This window comes from Squalius cephalus (genome assembly GCF_949319135.1).
Source record: "Squalius cephalus genome assembly, chromosome: 10".
NCBI lineage: Eukaryota > Metazoa > Chordata > Actinopteri > Cypriniformes > Leuciscidae > Squalius > Squalius cephalus.
The window spans coordinates 27535967-27544243 of record NC_137131.1 but is presented as its reverse complement, the minus strand read 5'-3'; the positions used below and the strand labels follow the sequence as shown (position 1 = coordinate 27544243).

Below are 8277 nucleotides of genomic sequence, written 5' to 3'. Positions count from 1 at the left end.
AAAGAAAATAATCAATATACTAAATAAAATGGGTAGGTTTTAAAACAATTAAAACGTAGGCAGAGAAGGGGCTGCTCTAATAGGCACACTTACCTCTAACGTTACTTGGGTAAAATACCGTACCGTAATTCTAATGAACTCAGGGGTTTCCACCACGAGCAATACCCCCAAGCCGTTCAGGGGCGTAACGGAGCCATCTTTGTACCGAAACAGAAAAAAATAAACTCTGAGGCTCTGAGGCCTCCTTTTTCCTCTGCCGCCTGCTGTTGTAAGGCATCTAAACAAAACAAAACACAATTAGAAAATATTTGGAAATATGACTAATTATAAATGACAAATGTACTACAAAATTAAGTGAAACTTGAAATTTTGAAAAATACCCTGAATTCAAAATCATTTGAATTTATTTTACTATTTAATGAATTTTAGTATAGACCCTATTACAGCTGTTATTTCTATATTTTTTACCCATTTTTGGAAGTTCTGGAAACGCTATATCATCATGGATAAAAATAAATAAATAGCTAGCTATTATTGGAATACAAAAATTATATTAGCTGTCGTGCCCGTCGTCTCCCATTTGCGTGCCCAACTAATGTTATGAACTCACGCTTCTTTGCGCCTTTTTTGACTTAAGGGTTAGTTCTCACAAGAATGAAAATTAACAATTTACCCACTGTTAGTTTTACCCACGATGACGTTTGGTAAAAGACAAATTGAAATTCAATATGGGAAAATCCCGGCCGTTGGTTTGTTCATGTTATTAATAAATTTAACATAGCAGTTCATTCCGACTCACCCAGGAAAAGCAAATAAGTTGTAAGAAATATAGATGCATAAAAATGAGAAATGAAAGATTAAGAGATTTAAGATTAACTTACCTCTAAAAATCACTCTGTCGTTGCCTGAATGCTTCGTCTGTCTGTTTCGCGCTTGAAATCTGTTAGCAAGCTGCGTTTGAATTCTGTTGACTGTTATCCACGCTTCGATCTGATTGGCGGTTGGCAACCAATGTTAGGATTGTCTAGGCAACCAGTGGAGAAATTTAAGCTGACCAAAAATCAACATTGATTCAATGTTTGTCTTTTCAATACTGAAAAACATTGAATTATCAACATTGATTCAATGTTTGTCTTTTCAACACCGAAAAACATTGAATTATCAACATTGATTCAATATTATTTTAACATTGAATTTTCAACATTGTTCCAATATTATTTTAGCATTGATTTTTCAACATTGATCCAATATTATTTAGCATTGTATTTTCAACCTCAACCAAAATGATGATTCTGATGGAATTTCAACATTTAATCAATGTCACCTTGCTATCTGATCGCGATCTTCTCAGAACGCGCCAGAGAGAAATGCACATTTCATAAGGAGAAAGCAGTCTGTTTTCTTTCTTTATGAATTGTTCTGTTTAAAAGTAGACATTTAAAGCTTTCTATATATTTCTCAGGTCTGTGAGGCAAGTAGCATATACCTTACGCTGAGTTTCGGTTCATTTGACAAGATCCAGTTCACTCGCCCGCGCCTCCGTGTCATGATTATCTATTTTCTATATTTAGACTACTTCTTATTTATTAAATCCAGATGAAACATTGATTAAAATTAAGATAAAATTAATACAAAAACGAAATTCACTTTAAAGAAAGGCTTTGTGCTTTCTGTTTGAGGTCTCTGTGAAATTTGTAAAGTCGCTTTTCAGAGCAGTCATGTCCGTAATGGAGAACTGTCACGCCCGTAACATTGTTTTTTTGTTTTGTTTGTTTTTTCACATAAATGCGAACACGAAAAATAAAATAAAAATATTATAATATTTTATGTTCTGTGGAGGCCGATCTTTATTCATCCGGTGGGTATAGGCCTATATCTTTTGGTTTGCACAGTGTAATTTATAGAATTACTGAAAAATATTTTGCCACCTAAAAGTTAAAGATTTTTTGTGTCACGTCACATGTGTATTTCCCTCATATTAAATATAAAACGCATGTGTAGACTGATATTTTTCTAATGTCTTGACTCCTTTCAGACGTTTCAAAATATTGGTATTAAATGCATTTTCTGATAATTTATATTTCGAATTTTGACTGCAAATGTCACGTCCATAACACTGGAATCGCCCAATTTTAAAGGGGGGGTGAAATGCTCATTTTCACTCAATCTCCTGTTAATCTTGAGTACCTATAGAGTAATATTGCATCCTTCATATCTCCAAAAAGTCTTTTGTTTTATTATATTAATCAAAGAAAGATAGGGTGTACCGAGTCTTTCCGGAAAAAACCGAGCGGCTGGGGGCGGGCCGTGTGGGCGAAGCTTAGCTGTGCTAACGCACCGAGCTAGTGACAACACACAGAGACATTATTTGTTCAACAGTTACTCACCGTCCGGTTCCAACGCACGACCGCGAACGTTTATCATTGCGACTGCTCGATCCTTAAGCATTAGACGATCTGGGCTTTGTTTATAAAACAATCATCGTCGAAATGCAGGGAACAAACAGCTACACAACTCCGTTTATGCTCAGGAAAACAAACTCCATCCACGGGTTCCTTAACGCTGGGTTCTTTGGGAATCTGTGCAGGGTTGTCTTGCCCTGGCAACCAAAAACACACTTCTTTGGTGACACTGACTTCCCAAAAGCCGGGCAGGGCGCTTTGATGGCGAGAAAAATAATTATTAGGATTAATAGGGCCTTCGCCCTTTTAGGGCTTGGGGCCCAAGCCCTGAAAGGGCGAAGGCCATATTGTTTTCGTTAGGATTATTAGGGCCCAAGCCCTGAAAGGGCGAAGGCCCTATTTTCCGGTAGGATTATTAGGGCCCAAGCCCTGAAAGGGCGAAGGCCCTATTGTTTTCGTTAGGATTATTATTATTAGGGCCCAAGCCCTGAAAGGGCGCAGAGCCCTATTGTTTTCGTTAGGATTATTATTATTATTATTATTATTATTATTATTATTATTATTATTATTAGGGCCCAAGCCCTGAAAGGGCGAAGGCCCTATTGTTTTCGTTAGGATTATTATTATTAGGGCCCAAGCCCTGAAAGCGCGAAGGCCCTATTGTTTTCTTTAGGATTATTATTATTAGGGCCCAAGCCCTGAAAGGGCGAAGGCCCTATTGTTTTCAGTAGGATTATTTATTATTAGAGCCCAAGCCCTGAAAGGGCGAAGGCCCTATTGTTTCCGGAAGGATTATTTTTTTAGGGCCCAAGCCCTGAAAGGGCGAAGGCCATATTGTTTTCGGTAGGATTATTAGGGCCCAAGCCCTGAAAGGGCGAAGGCCCTATTGTTTTCGGTAGGATTATTTATTAGGGCCCAAGCCCTGAAAGGGCGAAGGCCCTATTGTTTTCGGTAGGATTATTTATAATTAGGGCCCAAACCCTGAAAGGGCGAAGGCCCTATTTTTTTCCGGTAGGATTATTAGGGCCCAAGCCCTGAAAGGGCGAAGGCCCTATTTTCCGGTAGGATTATTAGGGCCCAAGCCCTGAAAGGGCGAAGGCACTATTGTTTTCGTTAGGATTATTATTATTAGGGCCCAAGCCCTGAAAGGGCGAAGGCCCTATTGTTTCCGGTAGGGTTATTTATTAGGGCCCAAGCCCTGAAAGGGCGAAGGCCCTATTGTTTTCAGTAGGATTATTTATTATTAGAGCCCAAGCCCTGAAAGGGCGAAGGCCCTATTGTTTCCGGAAGGATTATTAGGGCCCAAGCCCTGAAAGGGCGAAGGCCCTATTGTTTCCGGAAGGATTATTTTTTTAGGGCCCAAGCCCTGAAAGGGCGAAGGCCATATTGTTTTCGGTAGGATTATTAGGGCCCAAGCCCTGAAAGGGCGAAGGCCCTATTGTTTCCGGTAGGATTATTTATTATTATTAGGGCCCAAGCCCTGAAAGGGCGAAGGCCCTATTGTTTTCCTAAGGATTATTAGGGCCCAAGCCCTGAAAGGGCGAAGGCCCTATTGTTTTCGTAAGGATTATTAGGGCCCAAGCCCTGAAAGGGTGAAGGCCCTATTGTTTCCGGTAGGATTATTAGGGCCCAAGCCCTGAAAGGGCGAAGGCCCTATTGTTTTCGGTAGGATTATTATTAGGGCCCAAGCCCTGAAAGGGCGAAGGCCCTATTGTTTTCGGTAGGAATTGTTTTCGGAAAAATTGGTCCATAAATCAAACATGCTTGCATGTAATAATATGAAACTCGGTACACATATATATCTCATTGGGCCGAACAACTTTCGTGCTCTAAGTTTTACAAAAGCCCAACAGGAAGTCAACTATTATGGGTTGTTTGAAAAACGCATCCTCTGGAATTTGAAATACTCCTCCTAGAAAATTCGTCCAATCGCAACCAAACTCGGTGTGCATGAAGACAAGACATTGAGGATGCTAAATTGCGGACGGATTTTTGATATCTCAAACGGTTTGGCCGTGGCGAGGAAACGAATTTATGGCGAGAAAAGAGAAACAGGAAGGGTGTTATAACTTCTGCATACATTGACTGATCTTGATAAAACGTCAGCAGTGTGTTCGTGGTAAAAGGCCGATCACATGGATGTGACAATTGTGAGTCAAAGTTATAGCGCCACCAACTGGCAGCAGGAAGTGTGTCACTTTCAAAATGCTTTGAAATCACCCTCTTATTTTTACCCGGTTTGCTTAAAACTTTATGTGTATAATGTAGACACACGGCAGATGGTCTACACCTGTGAAAGGATTATTGATATCTTAGATACTGTTGCCGTGGCAACGCATCAAACTTTAATTTTCTTTTTGGATGCTTTTGAGACTTTTAAGATGCTTGAAATTGGATGAAACTCGACAGACACATCACATTTATTAGCCAGTAGACATGTGCAAAGTTTCAGAAACGGGCGTGGTGAGGGGCTCAGTAGCGCCACCTTTAGTCAAAAATGGGGGCTTAGTTTTACATAGAGTCTTAAAACTTGGTATGTATATTGTTCTCATCGAGCCGGACAACTTTCTAATTTACATTCATTACCTCCGACCAATAGGAAGTCAGATATTTTGATTTGAATGTGGATTTTCTCCCTCTCTCTCTCTCTGACCCTGCGTCTCTGTGTGTGTGTGGGGTGGGGTGGGGTGTCTTTTGAGTTTAAATCTTGTTTTTCAAGGTTTCAGGGGCTTTTGGGGCCCTTAACGTGCTCGAAAACTCTTGAAACTTTGCACACAGGTCAGAACCCACGGCCATGAGGGCCGGGCTGAAGCTGGTACCCGGGCGTGGCTGGGGGGCTCAACAGCGCCCCCTTGAACGGGGTTCTAAAACTTGGTCCATATATCAAACACGCTTGCATGAATTAATATGAAACTCGGTACACATATAGATCTCATCGTGCCGAACAACTTTCCCCGGTCAAGTTTTACGCCAGCCCAACAGGAAGTCGGCTATTATGGGTTGTTTGGAAAACGCTTGCTGTGGAATGTGAAATACTCCTCCTAGAAAATTCACTGTGTCCCCTCCAAACTCGGTGTGCATGTAGTCAAGACTTTGAGGATGCTAAATTGCGGACGGATTTTTGATATCTCGAACGGTTTGGCCGTGGCGAGGAATCGAATTTATGCGAGAAAAGAGAAACACGAAGTGGAATAACTTCTGCATACATTAACTGATCTTGATGAAACTTCAGCAGTGTGTTCGTGGTAAGAGGCCGATCAGATGGATGTAACTATTGTGAGTCAAAGTTATAGCACCACCAACTGGCAGCAGGAAGTGTGTCACTTTCAACATGTTTTTGACAAAAGTGGGGGGGTTAGTTTTAAATACAGTAAAAAAAAATTAGTTTGTATATTTTTCTCATCAAGCCGGACAACTTTCTAATTTACATTCATTAGCTCCAGCCATCAGGAAGTCAGATATTTTGGTCTGAATGTGGATTTTTTTGCAAAATCAGCCTCTGAATTTTTAGCCACTCCTCTTAAACTATTTATTTTATTCCCACCAAACTTTTTCAACATTATGAAAATACATTAAATATGCTAAATTGTGAACGGATAATAAATATCTCAAACGGTTTTGCTATGGCGAGGGATTAAAGTAATGTCCAAAAAGGAAACACTAAAAGCCTCAAATTTTCTAAAAATGTAATTATATACCATTTATTTCTATATAAAAGTATACAAATATCACAACTAAACCCATTTTATTCTGTTTTTGCAATTCAAGAAGAATGAAAAAGTTAAAAACAGGCTATTTAGTGCTATTTGGTTAAACAAAAAAGCAAACATAGGGCTATACTGCCCTCTTGTGTCCAAAAGGACATCAAAATAGTATATAAAACTATAAAACTTATAAAACTTTTACCAGGTAGGCCAATATTGTATTTAAATATACATTTATTAGGTATGTGTCTGAGGATATTTTCCCACCGGTTAATCGACATGTGACACGAGCGGGTGCTTTTAAAACGCTAATATAAAAGTGAAAGAAAAATACAGACGTCCACACTGACATTGATAATGTTGCACACACACGTTGGAAAGAATGATGCTTTTAAACAACACTAAACCGCCATTAGGTGTCGCCAGGCATCCATCTTAATAAGCGAGTCATTGATTCATTCGTTCAAACGATTCGTTCCAATGAGTCGATCATGATTAAGACAGATGTTTATTGATCATTCAATCTTTGAGTCAACCGATTCGTTAAAAATGCTGAATCGTTCAGTTATGAGAAAACACGTGATGCGTGATGGTTCTGCTGTGATCTTTGTTTAACTATTTTTGCTGCTGAAACAGAACAAAAACAGTCAATATTGCATCTAAAATGTAAGTGACTTAACTGGAACTGTTTATTAACCTGTTGTATGAAATCAATGTCACAGTTTCAACTGTGATTGTATTCAGGAAATGACACTCGTCAAGTGAGGTTGCTTCACTGTATCATATGTTATAAAATATATAAAACCTCCATATTTGTAATTTTTATAGTCAGCAGGCCTATGTTGTTAACTGATTATTTTTAAAAATAAAATCTCAAACGGTTTTGCTATAGTGAGGGATTAAAGTAATGTCAAAAAAGGACACACTAAAAGCCTCATATCTTCTAAAAATGTAATTATACACCATTTATTTCTATATAAAATTATACAAATATCAGAATACCCATTTTATTCTTTTTTTGTTTGTTTGTTTGTTTTCAATTTAAGAATTATGTTTGAGTTTAAAAACAACCAGAATGTTTCAGTCCAAAAACTAGATAAATCATGTCATGTCATGGATTGCTTAAATGTATTTTTATTTTTTTATTTCGTTTTGGCTTGTTTGTAGTTATTTTTTTTATTCTTGTTCCGTTCTGAATATCGTTACATTTAAAGGATTTGTTGTGGAATATTTTGAGTGTATCATAAAATCAGAATAATTCTCTCGATTTAGTGATTCCCTAGTTATCTTTTTATTAGATTTTTTTTCGTTGTTCTAATCAGGTCAGGCAAGTAAAATTCTCTGTGTCTTGTCTCTAAAATGTATATACCGGTATATATACACACACACACACAGTATATAATGTATATATATATATATATATATACGGTGCCTTTAGGTAACTAAAGGCACCGGGGTTGCGGTGCCACCGGCTTGGGCCCGTAATCGCTGCTCGCAGCTATATTTTTAGGGCCCAAGCCCTGAAAGGGCGAAGGCCCTATTGTTTACGGTAGGATTATTAGGGCCCAAGCCCTGAAAGGGCGCAGAGCCCTATTGTTTTCGTTAGGATTATTAGGGCCCAAGCCCTGAAAGGGCGCAGAGCCCTATTGTTTTCGTTAGGATTATTATTATTATTATTAGGGCCCAAGCCCTGAAAGGGCGAAGGCCCTATTGTTTCCGGTAGGATTATTTATTAGGGCCCAAGCCCTGAAAGGGCGAAGGCCCTATTGTTTTCAGTAGGATTATTGTTTATTATTAGTGCCCAAGCCCTGAAAGTGCGAAGGCCCTATTTTTTTTCGTTAGGATTATTATTATTAGGGCCCAAGCCCTGAAAGGGCGAAGGCCCTATTGTTTTCGGTAGGATTATTTGTTATTAGGGCCCAAGCCCTGAAAGGGCGAAGGCCCTATTGTTTTCGGTAGGATTATTTGTTATTATTATTAGGGCCCAAGCCCTGAAAGGGCGAAGGCCCTATTGTTTTCGGTAGGATTAATTGTAATTAGGGCCCAAGCCCTGAAAGGGCGAAGGCCCTATTGTTTTCGGTAGGATTATTTATTATTATTATTATTATTATTAGGGCCCAAGCCCTGAAAGGGCGAAGGCCCTATTGTTTCCGGTAGGATTATTTATTAGG

General features: G+C 39.0%; 1 protein-coding gene across 1 annotated transcript in view; it reads right to left on the bottom strand.

Moving 5' to 3' along the window:
* srp68 (signal recognition particle 68) overlaps positions 1–8277 on the bottom strand; it is a 300325-nt gene that overhangs the window by 203582 nt on the left and 88466 nt on the right. The gene's annotated exons all lie outside the window — the stretch shown is intronic.